This window comes from Choloepus didactylus, chromosome 6 (assembly GCF_015220235.1).
Source record: "Choloepus didactylus isolate mChoDid1 chromosome 6, mChoDid1.pri, whole genome shotgun sequence".
Taxonomy (NCBI): domain Eukaryota; kingdom Metazoa; phylum Chordata; class Mammalia; order Pilosa; family Megalonychidae; genus Choloepus; species Choloepus didactylus.
The window spans coordinates 9,846,094-9,863,625 of record NC_051312.1 but is presented as its reverse complement, the minus strand read 5'-3'; the positions used below and the strand labels follow the sequence as shown (position 1 = coordinate 9,863,625).

Genomic DNA, 17,532 nt, shown 5'->3' with positions numbered 1-17,532 from the left:
TGGGGCCCTTACCCACGAGGAAGGACATGGGCATTTGTTTCACTGCAGCTAGTTGCTGTAATCTGGAAGCAGGGACAACTCCTGCATATTTCAAACTCATAAGCCAAGGGCAGATGACCTGTTACTGGGAGACCCCCAAATGAGCAGAGGGAGAAGGAACTCTCCTCTGTCTGCCAGAGGGTCATTCCATCTCCCAGAGGGACATTTCTGTGTCCTTGACCTCACCTGCCAGCCCTTGTTCTTCCCTTCATCGGGAATTCCCCAGGTCTTCTCAGAGCTGCTTCATTTTCATCCTTCACTCAAATGTCCCTTTCCCTGTCCACCCCATATAAAATCAGTCCCCTCCTCTGGTTCCTCTTTATTCGATCACCTTATTTTCTTCAGAATACTTACAATGGAGATGTTGTCTGACTCCTCCACTAGAATATAAACTGCAGGTAGGCAGCAACCCTGTCTTTTTCCCTATTTCCACTAGCATTGTGCCTTGCCTAGAGGGTGTTTGTTGAAAAAATTGAGTTCTACCCCAGGATCATATAAAGAATTGAGGCCTGGAGCATACAGCTAGAAGTCAGGAAAACTAGGTCCTGTTCTGCCACTAATTTTTTTTTTTTTTTAAGTTCAGTTTTTTTGAAATATATTCACGTACCATACAATCATCCATGGTATACAGTCAACTGTTCACCGTATGATCATATAGTTATGCATTCATCACCACAGTCTATTTCTTTTTTTTTTTTTTTTTTTTAAATCGTACTTTCGATTGTTTACAGTACCATTACATAGTTGTACATTCATCACCTAAATCAATCCCTGACACCTTCATTAGCACACACACAAAAATAACAAGAATAATAATTAGAGTGAAAAAGAGCAATTGAAGTAAAAAAGAACACTGGGTACCTTTGTCTGTTTGTTTCCTTCCCCTACTTTTCTACACATCCATCCATAAACTAGACAAAGTGGAGTTTGGTCCTTATGGCATTCCCAATCCCACTGTCACCCCTCATAAGCTACATTTTTATACAACTGTCTTCGAGATTCATGGGTTCTGGGTTGTAGTTTAATAGTTTCAGGTATCCACCACCAGCTACCCCAATTCTTTAGAACCTAAAAAGGGTTGTCTAAAGTGTGCGTAAGAGTGCCCACCAGAGTGACCTCTCGGCTCCTTTTGGAATCTCTCTGCCACTGAAGCTTATTTCATTTCCTTTCACATCCCCCTTTTGGTCAAGAAGATGTTCTCCGTCCCACGTTGCCAGGTCTACATTCCTCCCTGGGAGTCATATTCCACATTGCCAGGGAGATTCACTCCCCTGGGTGTCTGATCCCACGTAGGGGGGAGGGCAGTGATTTCACCTTTCAAGTTGGCTTAGCCAGAGAGAGAGGGCCACATCTGAGCAACAAAGAGGCATTCAGGAGGAGACTCTTAGGCACAAATACAGGGAGGCCTAGCCTCTCCTTTGCAGCAACCGTCTTCCCAAGGGTAAAACTTATGGTAGAGGGCTCAACCCATCCAACCACCAGTCCCCTATGTCACCACAGTCTATTTCTAAACGTTTTCCTTACATCAGAAAGAATCAGAATAAGAATAAAAAATAAAAGTGAAAAAGGAAAACCCAAACCATCCCCCCCACCCTATTTGTCATTTAGTTTTTATCCCCATTTTTCTACTCATCCATCCATACACTAGATAAAGGGGGTGTGATCCACAAGGTCTTCACAATCACACTGTCACCCCTTGTAATCTACATTATTATATAATCATCTTCAGGAGTCCAGACTGCTGGGTTGGAGTTTGGTAGTTTCAGGTATTTACTTCTAGCTATTCCAACACATTAAAACCTAAGAGGTATTATCTATATAGTGCATAAGAATGTCCACCAGAGTGACCTCTCGACTCCATTTGAAATCTCTCAGCCACTGAAACTATTTCATCTCATTTTGCATCCCCCTTTTGGTCGAGAAGATACTCTCAGTCCCACGATGCCGGGTCCACATTCATCCCCGGGAGTCATATCCTGCATTGCCAGGGAGATTTACACCCCTGGGAGTCGGGTACCACGTAGAGGGGAGGGCAGTGAGTTCACCTGTAGAGGTGGCTCAGTTAGAGAGAGAGAGGGCCACATCTGAGCAACAAAGAGGTACTCAGGGGGAGACTCTTAGGCACAATTATATGCAAGTTTAGCCTCTCCTTTGCAGTAATGAGCTTCATAAGGACAAGTCCCATGATAGAGGGCTCAGCACATAAAACCACCAGTCCCAATGTTTGTGACATCAACACCAATCCAGGTGAGGAAGTCCAACACTTCTGCACCTTCCCCCACCTCCTCGGGCTTGGGGGGGGGGGAGGCTGTAAATATATTTTTTATTATCTGCCCAAATTACTTTGGGATGTGTCACTATTTCACTCTAGCCTATACTAACCTACCATATCTCACTTCCTATTCAAAGTTCCATGTAATTGTGGTGTTTGAACAAACCAACTGTAGAGTTGTACTGTTTAGAAAATATAGATCCTGTACCAAATAGATATCTCTTCCCTTGGTCTCATATGGAAGTTGAAGTTTTAAAACACAGTTTCGACCTTTACCCTTTGGCCCAGTTTGCCCTGGTCTTAACCAGACTTGCTTCATTCATATCACTAATTGAAGTCTGGGCTCTTTCTCAGCTTTTTTTTAAACAGTTGCTGTATACACTAATACTGACATTCATATCTGCCAAGCTCCAGCTCTGAGTTTCAGGTGTCTCAGAGATACGCATTGTTCCAGAGACCAATCAGGTTATACACTAAGGGATCAGCATCTCAAAGTTTAGAGATAGGCATTACAATTCAGGAATAGAGTTAACTGCTGTAAGAGCTTACAATCTAGGCACTATTATAATAATTATGTCCATGTTAGGCTATGTTCTAAGATTCAATTCTGAGTTTACACATTGTAGTTAGTCCATATTGGTGAGGCATTAAAGTGTTTGCCTTTATTTCTGGTGTACTTCACTCAAATACTGTGTACAGGATCCATTCACCTCCTTGTGTGTCTCACAGCTTCACTCCTTCTCATAGTTGCTCGGTGTTCCACTGTATGCGTACACCACAGTACACCATTCCGTTCTTCAGTCAATGTACCCTTAGGTCACCTCCACCCTTTGCAAATCATGATTACTGCCTCCGTGAACAACAGTTTGCAAATGTCCATTCATGTCTCTCCTCTCAGATCTTCAAATGACATACCCCATAATGAGGTTGCAGGACCTTATGGTCTCCACATACTTAATTTTTTGTGGAACAACCACACTGACCTTCAGAAAGGCTGCACCATTCTACCTGCTCATCAACAGTAGATAGGTACACCCCTCTCACCATGTTTTCTCCAACACTTTTACTCCTATATATATTTTTGCCTACAATTTTATAGAGTTATATTCACATACCATACATTTCTTCATAGTGTCCAATCAGTTGTTCATGGTATCATCATAAAGTTGTACATTTATCACCGCAGTCAGCACTTGAACATATTGATTACTACAAGAAAAATTGTTTTTTTTTTAGCAATAATAAAAAAAAATGATAAAAAGAAAAATAACATGTCATACAATACAATATAATAGTAAGGACAGCAAATAACACCACTACCAAGAATCCCATATTCCTCCCCTATATCCCCCTCTCATATACATTTAGCATTGGCATATTGCCTTTGTTACATTTAATGGAAGTATATTACAATGTTACTGTTGACTATAGACTCCAGTTTGCTTTGATTATGTTTTTTCCCAAATACCATCCCTTTTTCAACTCTCTACATGGTTGACATTCATTTGCTTTCCCACATGCAAAAATATTTTTATATTTGTATATTTAGTAACAGTCATTGTCTGCCACTAATTTTTAAATTTATCTCTTGATATCCACTTCTTACACAAAGGATTGGAGCCAGTTTATAAATGAACAGTGAAAGAAGGAAGGAAGGAAGGAGAAAAGAAAAGAAAAGAAAAGAAAAGAAAGAAAGGAGAAACCAATCAGTCCAGGGAAAGTTCAGCAGGCTTAAAAGACAGGACCAGGAAAAAGGCCACAGAGTCCTTTAACACTTCCAAAGTTGTGCTTCAGTTATGGCTTTCAGCTTCCTGGGAGCCAAAGAAATAGGAAACATGTTGTTGGGAGGCAGTGAAAAACATAAGAAACAAAACAACAGTTACAGCAAAGATGGGAGCAGGGGACTCAAAGCCTAGCTGGCCAAGAGTCCCTCCGCTTGTTCCACATCATATTTATTAGTTTCATTTTATCACAGGAAATCTTTAAGGGTATTTGCTTCATGTCAACTTGTACGTACATCGCATTAAGATAGGGGAGTTAGGGACAGGCCGTCCAAGGCTTGCATGCTTCTTGCATAAACAATGCAGGTGCTGCCCTGCGCAGTGTTCCGTCCGGGCAGGACTTGGTGTTCCAATATCCGCACCCTTGAATATGTCAAGGACACATTCCAAGCTTAGGCCATTTTCCCACAGAAACAAAATAATTTGCATGATTCGTCTTGTCCATAAGGACAAAGCATCTTTATTCCTCAGGGACAGCAGGTTTTTGCTGGCCTTTAGTATGTAAGAAATGTCTTACATAGGTCTTCAGCTTTTCCAGGGGCGTCATTCACCCAGCAGCCACCGACAGCAGAGGGCAGCGGGCCGAGGCATGACTCAGCGTGGACAGCTCGGCACCGCCAATGAAGGGGCGTTCTGGGGTCCTGTCTAGACAAGGGGCAAAGCCTAGACCAAAGAGGAACGGATGGACTGAATTTCCTTCAGAGCAGCATGGTTCCCAGCTGCTTGGATTACATGCCTAGTAATTTTATTTTTAAACTGGGAGTTTTCAACACCATCTATGAAGTATTCTTGTTAAAATAATAATAATAAAGGAACCTGAATTGGATCAAGCCTCTAGATCTAATCATCTAGTTACAGGAAATGCAGAAGGATCAGAAGAGTATGTTATACCATGTCCCAGGGATGTCCTCAGCAAAATCCAGAAGGGGGAAAATTCAAAGGTCTAACAACCCAGATTCTTCAGCAAATAAATTGATAAATAGCAAGGGAAAAAAAGTCTTAAGGAACAGACATACCAGTGAAAGGAAATATGTGGCTTTGTTTAGATCCTGATTTGAACAAACCAATGTTAAAAAATTTGAGACAAACTTATATCTGAAGGTATTCAAGAAGTATTATAAGTTTTCTTAGGTGTGGAAATCCTAATGTGGTTATGTTAAAATTTTTTTAGAGCTGAAATTTTATGCTATCTGCGATTTGCTTCAAAATAACAAATTTGGCCAGGGATTGGTAATTGTTAAAGCTGGGTGACATGGGAACTCATTAGACAATTCTTACTATTTTGCATATCTGAAATTTCCATAAAATATGTTTAAAAATCGAATATACTGACATAAGGTTAGCCAACTTTTCCCAGGTAAGAACATTAAAACAAAATAGCTACCATGCACCATCACCACCATTTCATAAGAAAAAGGACTTTTTAGCATCAAAACATAGGAAAGCTTAAAGTGGAATGTATTTAGCTTTTTGGAATAGTCACTGTCCTGGGCCCAAGCTGCAATCATTCCTTCCCCAAACCTTGTTTTGGTTTTGGTTTTTCTCTTGAAGACTGAGATCACAGCTCGCAGGCAGAGCACTTGAGGCTGTCCCTGTTCGCTGTGAGTCAAGTAGTCTGTCCTTGTCTCCTGTGACTGATTTCTCACTCTAAAGTCACAGAGTATTTGACCTAGGAAGGCCCTCAGAGATGTGGCTTAAACTCTTATTTTTACAGATGGAAAAACTGAGGCCAAGAGAGGAAAAATGACTTGCTGGGTGTGACAAAATAGTTTCATGGCAGAGCCTAGAGTAAAAGCCAGGGCTTTTGATTCTTAGTGCATTCTCCTACCCCTTGTTTTAAGAACTCTGAACCCAACCCATGTTGTTTTATCTTATTTCACTTGGTGCCTGGAAAAATAGCTTGATGGTTAAAATTACTGATTTGCCTTCAGATCACCAGGCTTTAAATCCTGACCTAACCACTTTATGTGACTTTAAGCAAGTTAATTAGTTTCCTCATCTGTAAAATGGGTAGATGCCTTAATAATGGTATTTACTTCCTAAGGCTGTTTTGAAGATTGAGCTGTGTTCAACATCTGCCACAAGCAAGTGCTCACAGCAGGGCGATTGCCTGCCCTATTACCTGCTGTAGGAGCACAAGGGATCAAGGAATGTCAGAGCTTGAATTGTCTAGAATCTTTTTGCAGAACGAGTCCCTGGGAGACTATGGTCCCAGAGAGTAGTTGATGACAGAACAAGGATCAGACTCCAAAGCCGGGACTTGGGGTTTGCTAAACCAGTCTGCAGCCCCTGCCTCCACCTGGTAGGGCCAGTCTGCCTGGGATGAAGTCAATGCGGATCAATTAATGACAGGGCAAGTGCAGGGAACTTGGCAGTTTACAATGAGCATTTGCAGACTTGGTCCAAGGGATGAATATCCCATTTCACAGAAAGAAACTGAGGCCCCAGGGGCGATGGGCAACCATCTCTATGGGCGAAGGCTCACAAATTCCTTGACTACTGAGGAAAATGAAGAGAGTTCACTTCCAAAAGAAAGTTAGGTGACTGTAAAATGGCCGACACCCTTTCTGCCTTTGGAAAAGTACAATGAAGTCAACTGCTAACTTCTGAAGAGGTCAGAAAGGAAAGCAGTTGCTATGGCAACATCTTTTGCAGCCTATTTTCATCTTCCTCGGGTTCAAAACAACAGCTTCCAGCAGGTTCCTGAGGGTGGTTTGGGGATTAGTCTAACTCCAGCCCGGCAACTGCGCTCGCCCAATCCCCTGCCAGATCTCGGTGGCAAGAGGAAGGCGGCAGCCAATGAAGAGGCCTGGAGTTTGCGTCATCATCCTGGAGCCAGGCTGGAATAACCAGAAGGCGGGAGCACGTGACCGTTTCCATGGTGACACCCTGACGGGTCCTGTTTTATGAACGCTGGAAAATTCCACCCAGCCTCTGGCCTGGGTTTTTTTTTTTTTTTTTTTTACCTTCAGTGCTGCCTTCCTGCGCCAAGCGAGGGTGAAGTCACTGGCAATGTTTAACCGCTTCCTGAGACGTGCCTGGATCCAGGCCGATCGCGGAGGTCCGCAGCCAGTTCCGTTCCCTGTTCCTACCGCCTGCTGCAGACCCCGCCCTGGGCTTAGGGCTGGAGGGGGAGGGAAGGTAGCTGGAGACCCAGAGTGGCAGCCACCACCTAAAGGCCACATAATTTGTGCCAGGCCCTGTACTAAGCTCCCAAAAGGGGGTACTACAAATACCCTGCCCATCTTACTGAGGAGTAAAGATCAGAGAGGTTACGAAACTTGCCGAGGTCACAGAGGATAGCCAGTGAGGAGGATCCAGGCTCCGACTGAGTGTGAGGGACTCTGAAGGCCCCTCTCCCCACGCACCCCTCTATGATGCTCCCAGTGTAAGTCCAGAGGGGGAGGGGGAGCACCAAAGCACAGGAGGGGTGCAGAGGGGAGAGAGACCCATGGCCTTTGGGGGAGCTACTGAAAGGCTTCACAGAGGAACATGACATTGAAGCTGAGCTCCTGAGTGGAGATTTTCCAGGAGGGTGGCAAGAACAGGGAGAAACGCCTGCAGGGCTCCAGGACCCCGAGGTCTCTGAGGCTGGAACTGAGGGCTGGTGGGTGTCACAGGACAGGCTGGGGGAATAGGCTGCAACCAGGGCTGAGTTCTCCTTGTCCGGCCTCTAGAGCTGGCCACACCACACACATTCCCGCCTGGCTCCTGCTGGGGGAGGGTTCACCTGGGACCCCCCCCACCTGGGAACCACGGGGGTGAGACTCTCGGGCTCACCAGGGACAGCCCAGGGCCGCACAGGATGGACTGTATGGATGTTGCGTGAGGCAGGGCCCTAAGAAGACCCGACTGGGTTGTCAAGGATATTAAAGGACAGTGACAATGATGAAAGTCATGCCCCATTTCTCAGGATAACCCACATGTCACTGAGGGAAGGGCACGGTCAGAGGGCTGGTGCTGCTGAGCCACCCGGATCACAGAGACTGACCATTCATGGGAGGCTTCCCGGAGGAGGCAAGGGCTGCGACCTGGCTCTTGAAAGGGGGGCTCCCACTGGCCAGAGAATGCGCACATCCTGGGGGGAGGGGCAGAGGGAAGGCCGGGGAAGAGCGCAGGGGCAGAAGGTGCCAGGTGGGAGGGAGGCAGGAGCCTGACTGGAGTTTACCCCGGAGCCCCGGGAGCTGTGGCAGGCATTTGAGCAGGGAAGTGACAGGGTCCTGGAGAGGAGGCAGGACCCAGTGACCTTTATGACCCAGGATCAGGGTGGGGCCCTCAGGGAGCAGGGCAAGGGTGGCCCTTTGTGAGCTAGGCTGCCTCTTGGGTGTCAGCTGAAGTCTTTGCCTAAGGAGTATTGTCATGGAGATTTCCACCCACGTTCTTTCCCCAGAGCTCAGTTCTCAGCTCCACTGCTTCCCAGGCCCTGTGAGACTCAGGGTTTTTTTTTGCCTGTGTGGCTACAAGCTGAAGGGCCTAGGGTAGCCTCATCCAGGTTACAGCCACAGAAGGCCTGTCTGGAGGGGCCATGTCAGATTTCAGACATGCTGGACATTTGTGCTGCCGTGGAATCTTCAAGCTGTCCCCCTGCCCACCCACCCAGCAGCCCCCAGAGGCCCCAGGGTGCCTGCTTCTGGGGAAGGGGAGAAATGATTGCTTCTTCTATCCTTTTCAGGTTCTTAGGTCAGTCTCCTGGGTGTTCCTCCCCCAGAGTACAGGGCAGTGGGGCTGGAACAAGCCCAGCAGCACCAAAGGACTGGGGTACCCCACTCTGCTCCCCAGAACTTCTTTGGGTGCTCTGTTTTCTTGGGAGGAGCAGTTTGTATATCTATTTCTAGAAGCTTCCAAATGGAAGAGATTTCTGTGGGGAGAGAGAGTTGGGAGGATACCAGAAGCTCTCTTTTCTCCCCTCCCTTCCCCTCACCCCTTCCTACTCTGGACTCCAAGCCCCACCCCCATCTCCAGTTAAGTTCCTTCTGAAGAGCAGCAGCAGCTGGGAATGCTGAAATGCTGGGGACGGGATGAGCTCCAGCTGCAAAGTGGAGCCACATGAGGCCCCCATGGCATCCCCACCCTGTCCCCGATTCAGGGAGAGGACCACTCCCTGGGGAAAGGTGGCCCAGACTTGCCTGTCTCCCATGTCTGGACTCGGGAGTGAGGCTCCCCTGTCCTCACTTTTTAACCTCCAGCAGTGGCACCCCATCCTCCCAGCCAACCCGGCTGCTAACTCTGGCGTCCCCTTTGACCCTGCAGTGGAGCTAGTGAGCCATGTAAACAAACACATCATGGAGGAAACGTGATGGACATGCTGATCAGAGAATTCCTTTCTGAGGAGTGGCCTCTAGCTAGAATGAGTCTGCCATCAGAAGCAAAGCGAAGTGTTAGGGAAGAACATTCCAAGCAGATGGCTCACTGAGAGTAAGGAACATGAGTCTGGAAAGGGCATGGGGTGCTGAGGAGATGCAAAGGACAGACCGGTGTGGGGGAGCACAGAGAGCCACAGGCAGCTTTGCTATGCCCACCTTCCTTCTCTTGTCCCATGTCTACCACCCACCCTAAAACAGGCCTCTGTGACCTCTAGCCTGGGCTACGACAGTGGGCTTCCATGCCCACCTCTCTGCCAAGGACATTATGTTGTGGATAAACTGAAGAAGAGAGCTGCCAGACAACTCTTCCAAAAGCCAAGACCTGTCCCTAACTCCCTCTCAGGGTCATGCAGTCCCACCCATACCTCACTCCAGTCTGTACTTCTGGCCCCAAACAAGCCTGCAATTTTGGGTGCAGAGCCTCTGTGCACCTGTTGTGTCTGGAATGTGCCCCACTCCCTGTCCCCACTGAAGCCTGTTAAATCCTATCCATCATTTAAGGGCATCACCTCCATGAACATTTCTGGAAACTTCCAACCAGAATACAATTTCTCCTTTCTTCATGCTCCTTTTGGACTCTGTTCCTATTATAGCACTTCCCATATTCATCTCTTTTTCCCCCATGGCGAGATTGAATTCAGTAGGACACCTTGGACAAGCTTCCAGAAGAGAGCCCAGAGACCCCCTAGAGCCATGTGGTGGTCAAAGATTGATTTTTTCCTAAAGCTAACTCAGAGAAGTGCTGGGGGGTGTCTGCCTCTAGTCTCTCAAAATCTGTGTGGGACTGTCATGATTTTTGAGGTCTCAGATTCTTCAACTGTAAATGAGGGGGGCTCATTAGAATCATAGAATTTCAGGATTGGAAGAAAATTTGCCAAATGTCTAGTCTATCCCCTTTGCAATGCAGGAATACACCCACACCATGGGAAGTTGTCACCCAGCCTCCCCTTGATTACCTGCAGTGAAGGGAGCTCACTACCAAATACCTTCAAGGTCCACTCTTCCTCAAGACTTAATGATTCTACCCTGATATTAGCTCTGGAGAAGAACCCATTATGTTATGGGCTCATGTTTTTACTGGCATGTGTTGAGAAACACACCTCAGGCAAAGTTCCTGGACCTTGGTGACCTCTGCCCTGTTTTTTCTGTACAATTGTTTCTATGGGATGTGTCCACAATTAGTTCTCTTGAGGAAGAATAAGCATGGCTGTGTGTGTGTGTGTGTGTTTGTATAAGGTGTGATATGTTTAATGAGCATCTCACGGAGTTTGTGGTGCCAACACAAGCATCTGTCAGACACTCAAGTGGGTGACTGAGCATACCCGGGACCCAGGAATGTGGCTGTGACTCCCTCGGGTGGCCTCCTTGTTGCTTCGGGCTATTTCTGAAGGTCGCTCAGCAGGCTACCAAGGGCGAGTAACCCAGAGGCCCAGGGCAGCTGAGGGCTGGCTGCAGCACCTCCCGCTGTGATTCAAGGGCAGAATGACAACAGGCCTGAGCCTTGGGGCTGTCTGCCCTGCATTCTGGGGGCTGAACACCCAATTGGAGCTCCACTGAAACTTAAAGTGGCCTTTGGGTTTCCTTCCCTGCCTCTGTGGACTGCAGTCTGTCTAGAAGTTCTTTAGAGAGGGAAGCAGTTCCCAGTTTCCCACACAGTGCAGTGCAATGCAATTTCACTCCATCCTGATGCACAGTCACATTTATCCGTTTTGTTCCTTTGGAAGCACATCAAATTGTCTCTAACCACTTTCCATTTTCCTAACACCCTCTGATACTTAAATAAACAACAACAAATTGCTGAAAACCTCACATCGGTACACATTACCATACACACAGACATGCAAGTGTCTATGGACTGTGGACTGGACATTTGGGACAGGGAACTCAATGTCCTTTCATGCAGCACTTACTGAGTGTCCACCACACAGGCTCTTTTAACGATTCTATTTCATGTGTGCATGTTTTAGTTCCAAAAGAGATACTGTTCCAATTCATTCATTCACTCATTACTCAATAAGCATGTATCGAACTTCTATGGTGTGTCAGGCACAGTGATGCCAATACCTTCAGATATCAAAAGCCTCAGTTTCCTCATTTGTTTAAGGGGGATAATAACAGCAGCACCTCCTTCACAGGGTTGAAGTGAGGACAGAATGGAGATAACGTATGGAAAGGGCTTAGCACAGAACTCAATATGGAAGTCCACTGAATAAATACAATCCTGCAGTCCACACTTACAATGGAGGGGCCGAGGAAAGCATGGTGGACTCTCGTGCTCAGGGAGAGGAAGTCAGTGGAAAGTCTCTCCCAAGGACAGAGAGGGGCCAGAGAGAGGGCATGTCTGAAGGAAGAAACTAACTAGAAAGGCCATGGGCAGCTCCTCTGCATGTTGGGGGAAGGGGGCTGGGGGTGGGGCATGGATAGCCTAAGGAAGGAAGGTCTAGAAACACTGGGCTGAAGCCTGTGAGGAGCCTTGCAGAGTTTTTAGCTTGAGGAGTGATGGAACCAAAGCAGTTCCTCCGGAGAGCCCCGTTTTGGCCTTTGCTGTCAAGCCACAGCCCACAGTGTTACAGCTGGGCTTCCACAGCCAGGCCTTCTGGAAAGATCCACAAACAGGCTGCAGGGCCCAAGGCCAAGGACATTATGCTGTGGATAAACTGAAGAAGAGAACAATGAGTGTGAGAGTGGAATTCTCAGGCTGGGGGTGGCGGAATAACTCTTTCAAGACACCATGTCCCTTGTTCCGCTCCCCCGGAGGTGGCTATCTAATAGTGCGGGAGGAAAGGAATCTTTCCTCTAAAATTTTAAGGACTGGCAAATTTAGAAGTTATTTCCCACAGGAAGATGTTTCCCTCACTCTTCTGCCCTGGTGATGTTCTGTGCCTGTGATGGTGGGGCCAGGACTGCCTGTTCCCGACAGCACTTTGGGGAGGGGCAGATCAGCAGTGACGCAGCCACTTCTGTTTTCTGTAACTTGTTTTTGCTGGACTTGGCCTTGGCTATCTGCGTGGTGATGGGTGTGTCTGGTGGGTTTCAGTGGTTGATTTTAGACTTCCCCTGGGGAGATTTTTAGCTGTCCAAATCCTCTAGAAAATAATGAGCGCTTTCTCTTCCACATAATGGAGCTCTGAGCACAGGAGCTGGCTGCTGTGCAGAGTTGAGGTAGCCGAACGTTTGTCAGCATCAGAGATTCACACTGTTCCAGAGATCAGCTCTGGGAAGGTGGGCAGCAGGAGGAGGGGGGTTGGGAACTGCAAATTCCTAGTCTTTATAAAACAAGAAAATTTCTTTCTTGGGACTCCCCTTGCTTTTTCTCTCTGGCCTGCATTTCCAGAGCTATCTCCTGTTGGTTTTCTAGAATTAGATAAAATCTTACAAAAGTGGCCTGGGGGAAGATAGGCGCAGCTAAGGACTTAGACTGGTCTCTGGAACCCAGGGCTGTAAGTTAAATGGGTCTCTGAAGTTTCTCTCTCAGGACTAAGCTCGACTGACCTTGCTTAAAAGGGAAAGGGGTGGAGTGGACTCTGGAGTTTTCAGGTTTGAGTCAGGAGAATTAGGTAGGGTCTCCTGAGGGCATGTCTGGAGGCTGATTCTAAATTTTTGCCTTTCCAGGCCTTTCTTCCTTAAAGCCTCTGCCAGGAGCCTCAAAAATCTTCCATTTCTCTTCCCACCCCTTTGTTTACTGTATCTTATAGTATTAACATCATCACTTCCTGTCACCCCTTCATCTTGCAGGTAAGGTATTTGCCACTGAGCTGTTATTTGGGTTGGTGCCCGAGGTCACACGGCTGTCCCTGCAGCCAGTGCCAGCGACCAGAGCTGAGGGCCTTCTATTTTTAGCCTGGGCTTTTTTGAGGGCAGGAGTTGGTTACATGATATGTTCAGCTAAAGTGCCCTCTCCAGTTTGGGTCTTTAGGCCTAAGTGAAGGTGAGGTTTGAGCATGAGGAGGAGGGGAATAAATGGCACATGGAGAATAAACCAGTGGAGAGAGCAGCTGTGATGGGATGTGATGAGGTTAAAGGGAACATGGGTGCAGGCCAGAGAAAAAGGTGACATTTAGGTTCCTTGAAAACATTGAGTTTTGTATTAACAAAGTCCTTACCTCAGAGTTGAAAGGAGAAAAAGGTAATCAAATATATTACTAATCACACCAAAGAATGTGGCAATTTTAGGCCCTTATAACAAAAATCTTCCAGAAGAGACTCTATACAAAGAGGAGGAAGAAGGAATCCAGAATATCTGAGCCAGCCAGAGACTGTTTTATGCAGCAACAGCTACGAGAGATGAAGGGAGTCAATGATTCAGCTTAAACAACAAAATATAGATTAGTGTAATCTTCTCTAAAATATTTTTCTCTTACCGATGGGGTGGAGGCATCATGGGAGGATTAGAATCTTCTCTCTGGCCTTTGCCAAGCAATCTGTTTTGGCACCAAAGATCCGGGCGTCATGAGCTTCATTTAAATCTTCTATTTCTTACCCCAAACCCAGGGAGATTCAACTAGATATACAGCCATTCTAATAGTATGAGACAAATGCTATAATCAGTAAAGGGAATGGAAATGACTCATCCAGCAGCACCGACAATTATTTAAAGCGCTTTAGGGAGGGAGAGCAGATAGCATAGAGGGGGCCCTAGGTCCTCCCCCAGCCCTAAAACAACTGCAGATGGGGAGGCCCTGGGGGTGGGAGGCAGCCCGAGATCAAAAACCTTGGGATTCGAGAACAGGCTCTGGCACTAATTAGCTGAGTCTGATTTCAGGCAAGCTGCAAACTCCCCAGGCTTCCAAAGCCCCATTCGTAAAATGAGGTGACCTAACTTAAGTTTTCCTCCTTCCAGCGCTAAAATTCGACTACATTTTTTACCATCCCAGAGCAAACATCAAAACCACGTCTCAAGGAAAGAAAAGGAAACTTCTGCTCCTCAGTAATATTCCACTCTGGAAGGCTCAAAAAACAAAAACATAAACATAAAAAGGCTTTGTCACAGCCAATCTAGAATAGCAGCTTAAACTGGTCCTGCTTTATTGAAAGAAGTGATGATGCTATTTCTATAAAATACAGTCATCAAACGGATGGGAAGAGACGTGGAAGATTTTAGGGCTCCTGGCGAGGCCTCAAGGAGGTGGGACACGGTAAAAAGGACTAAAGTAGCAAAAATTTAGAATCCAGCCTGCAGGGATGCAGGGAGTGAGGCCCTAACTGACTCAGGCCAGATGATCAACTTCGTAAAATTCCTGTTACGATTTTGTTGTCACCCTAACCTAGAAAGTGTGGCTAAATTCTATCTTCCCCTCTGGGAATTTACGGCCTAAAAACATACGCCATCCTAAAGGTATTAGGATAAAGACCCTGGGGGTGAGGGGTGCCCTGGAGCTCTCCATTTGATCTCGCTTCTTCCTTTCAGAAAAACGAGGCAGCTGTGTATGCTCGGTCACCTCCCGTCTGCGTCCAGCATCCTAGACTTGGTGACGGACTAACACCTCAGGCTTGGTACAGTAAAGCCTTTGATAATTACAAGGAGATCACGCGCTAGTTTTTATGCAGTGGATGACTTTAGTACAATAAGGGGGTAATAGAAAAGGCCAGGAGTGGGAAGGAAAGGAAGACTGATGTGGGCTTAAAAGGTTAGACCCAGGAAAGAAAGACCAACCCAAGTGTGGCGAAAAAACGCAGGGAAGCGGTCAGGAAGCCCCCGGCTCGGGGCCTTGCTGCGCCCCCAGCCCCCACGCCATTCCCTCGGTCGGGCATAGGCGGTGGGGGCGGGGCGCGCATGCGCATGAACAGACTGCGCCAACCGCCACCGCTCCCGGAGGCGGTCGGGACCGGCTGGAGCCGGTTAGAACCGGCGGCGCCCGCCCGCGAGCTGACAGCTCACAAGCCGCGTATCCCTGCGCGGAGCCGGGGGCGGGGGGGGGGATCGGGGTGCGGCCTGTCCCCGCGCCGCGCCCCTCCCCCACTGCCCCCCCCCCCCCAGCCTTTGTCAGTCTCCGCGGCCATGTGCCTCTCAGCCCCTTCCTCAAATGGGTCGCGGGTCGCGCTGGGTTTCTGAGCATCCCCGCCGGGTCGCCCCTCTGCGGCCCGGGCAGCCCGAGGGCCCTAGAAGCGGACAGCGGCCGAGAGCGCGGAGCAGGTGTGGACGTGCCCACCAGCCCCCACCTCTCGCCCGACTTTTTCTGTTCGCCCTTACCCTTGTGGAAACGCGTGTCCGAGAGGCCCCCGCCGCCATTACCACGAACCTCCGGGCTCGCTGGGAGGCAGGTCCCCTTTGCTTAATTCAGCTCTCCTTTTAGCTTGGGAATTTCAGGTGGTGAATTTCAAACAAAATTACTCAAACTGGGCAGAAAACAAGGGCTTTGGGGTTTGGAAAGACAATTTAAAGAAAAAGTTTCTTCCACTTCTAGTTAAGCTAAAAGTCTTGTGTTCAAAACCAAGATAACACAGAATTTGTAAAAGCAAACAAACAAAAAGGCTAGAAAGGCAAACCCACACGGACGTTTGCGAACCCGTCCCGCCCCGGCTGCCCGCGGTCGCTGTGTCTCCCGAGACGCACCGCCCTCCCCCACCCGAGGCTTTGGGGAAGATTTAAAAGGACGTTATTTAAAAAACACAACAACACGCAAAAAAACAACAAAATAAAACAGCCTTGGTTTCTAGGGCGGATTTGGATTTTGATGACTTTAGGGAGACCCTGAAAAGCTCAGAAATGATTCCCGTTTGGAAGAAGAGAGTTTGTTTACCCGGCTCGATGTGTCGGAGGGGGGCGGGGGGAGAACTAGGGGTCTGGCCGGTATTCAATGGCTACGAAAACCCAAAAAATCCAGTAAAATAAAGGGCGCTCTTAGGCATTAAGTTAAACGCAACCCCACAAAGCAAGCCTCTAATGTTAGGGAGCCTCCGCGTTTGGCTGCCAGTTCTGTATATTGTGATTACATATTTATATTTGTATATAAATAAAAAACAACCGAAACGGGAATTGTGTAGTCTGTACTCGCTAGGGTTTCAGGCAGTTTGAAGGGAACACCGACATTTTCACTCGGAGGCTTCTAAAATGGCTGCCGTCTGCTTCAGCAAGGCTGACTGAACTACGCAATGGAAATGAAGGCCGCTAGCAAACTCATTTTAAACTCCCTTCATAAAGCGCTGAACAGTACCCATTGTACTCCAAGAAAGCACAAAAGGTGTTTTAAAGACTCTTAAAAAAATTCCCAAGTCATGGTCCCGCTTATTGTGCGCTGCCTGGGAACCTATTTGAACGTGCCTTTCGCTTTTCTTACTAAATTTTCTAGCCAAGTGTACTTGATAGAAAGTTTTAAATATCTCTGAAGATGCAGTTTGCAATCAAGTGGCACATATTAAGGGAGATGAGAAAAGTTGAGAAAACTGGGAACTATTTTTTACCCTCCCAGAAACTATTTTTGGTTCCTTCACAAAGGCGGCGGAGGGTTACTGGATTCCGGTGGGTGTGAGCTGTCCTTGGCCTATAAATACACCTCTGTGGGGCCCAGCGGCAAGCATTCAGGCGGCGAGCAGAGGTGGTAGGTGCGGACCGAGGCGCTGAGCCTTCTGCAGCTAAGTTGTAGTGCTGCGCTTGTAAGACAGGAAAGGTAGACGTTAACATTGAAGGATTAAATAATGAGAGTATTAAATTGCTTAGTATTAATTTATCAGAGTAGCTATATTTGCGTAAGGAAAAGATAGGAAGACTTAAAAACTAGTTGGAGAAAGAGAAAAAGGATCCTTGGAGATCATGACGGAGGTTAAGAGATGAAACTTCTAAATGGAGTATATGTCTATGAAGAGAATATGTTCAAACGGAAAGGGCGTCCAGAATTGAGAAAAAGCTTTATAAACTCGAGATCAGTCTTGTAGATTAGGCTTAAAACGAAGGCGATTTAAGCAGAGCCTACGTCATTTCAAAAAAGTTGTAGGTGATAAAAATTCGAAGGCAGTCGGAAAAAGCACAAATTGAAGGTTATTGAGAGTCCTCGATTGTGGCGTAGTAAGGATTGCGTCATTTGAAATTGTTCTTAAGGCGATGTTTGCTAAAATTTGCTGAAAAGATAGAAAAGGTCCT

The 17,532-nt window shown here is 47.2% G+C and overlaps 1 long non-coding RNA gene across 4 annotated transcripts; it reads right to left on the bottom strand.

Moving 5' to 3' along the window:
- Positions 1 to 3,463: 3,463 nt before the first annotated feature.
- LOC119538512 lies at positions 3,464 to 16,212 on the bottom strand. 4 transcript variants are annotated; one of them, XR_005217567.1, is made up of 4 exons: positions 15,646 to 16,011; positions 13,817 to 13,973; positions 13,559 to 13,730; positions 3,464 to 3,520 (listed from the first exon to the last, which is right to left on the bottom strand). It is a non-coding gene; the product is annotated as an uncharacterized LOC119538512 (long non-coding RNA). The 4 variants fall into 4 exon arrangements; XR_005217566.1 differs by lacking the exon at positions 3,464 to 3,520 and adding an exon at positions 3,777 to 4,122; XR_005217568.1 differs by lacking the exon at positions 3,464 to 3,520 and adding an exon at positions 16,196 to 16,212 and having other exon boundaries at positions 12,450 to 13,730; positions 15,646 to 15,809.
- Between the last annotated feature and the right edge of the window lie 1,320 nt (positions 16,213 to 17,532).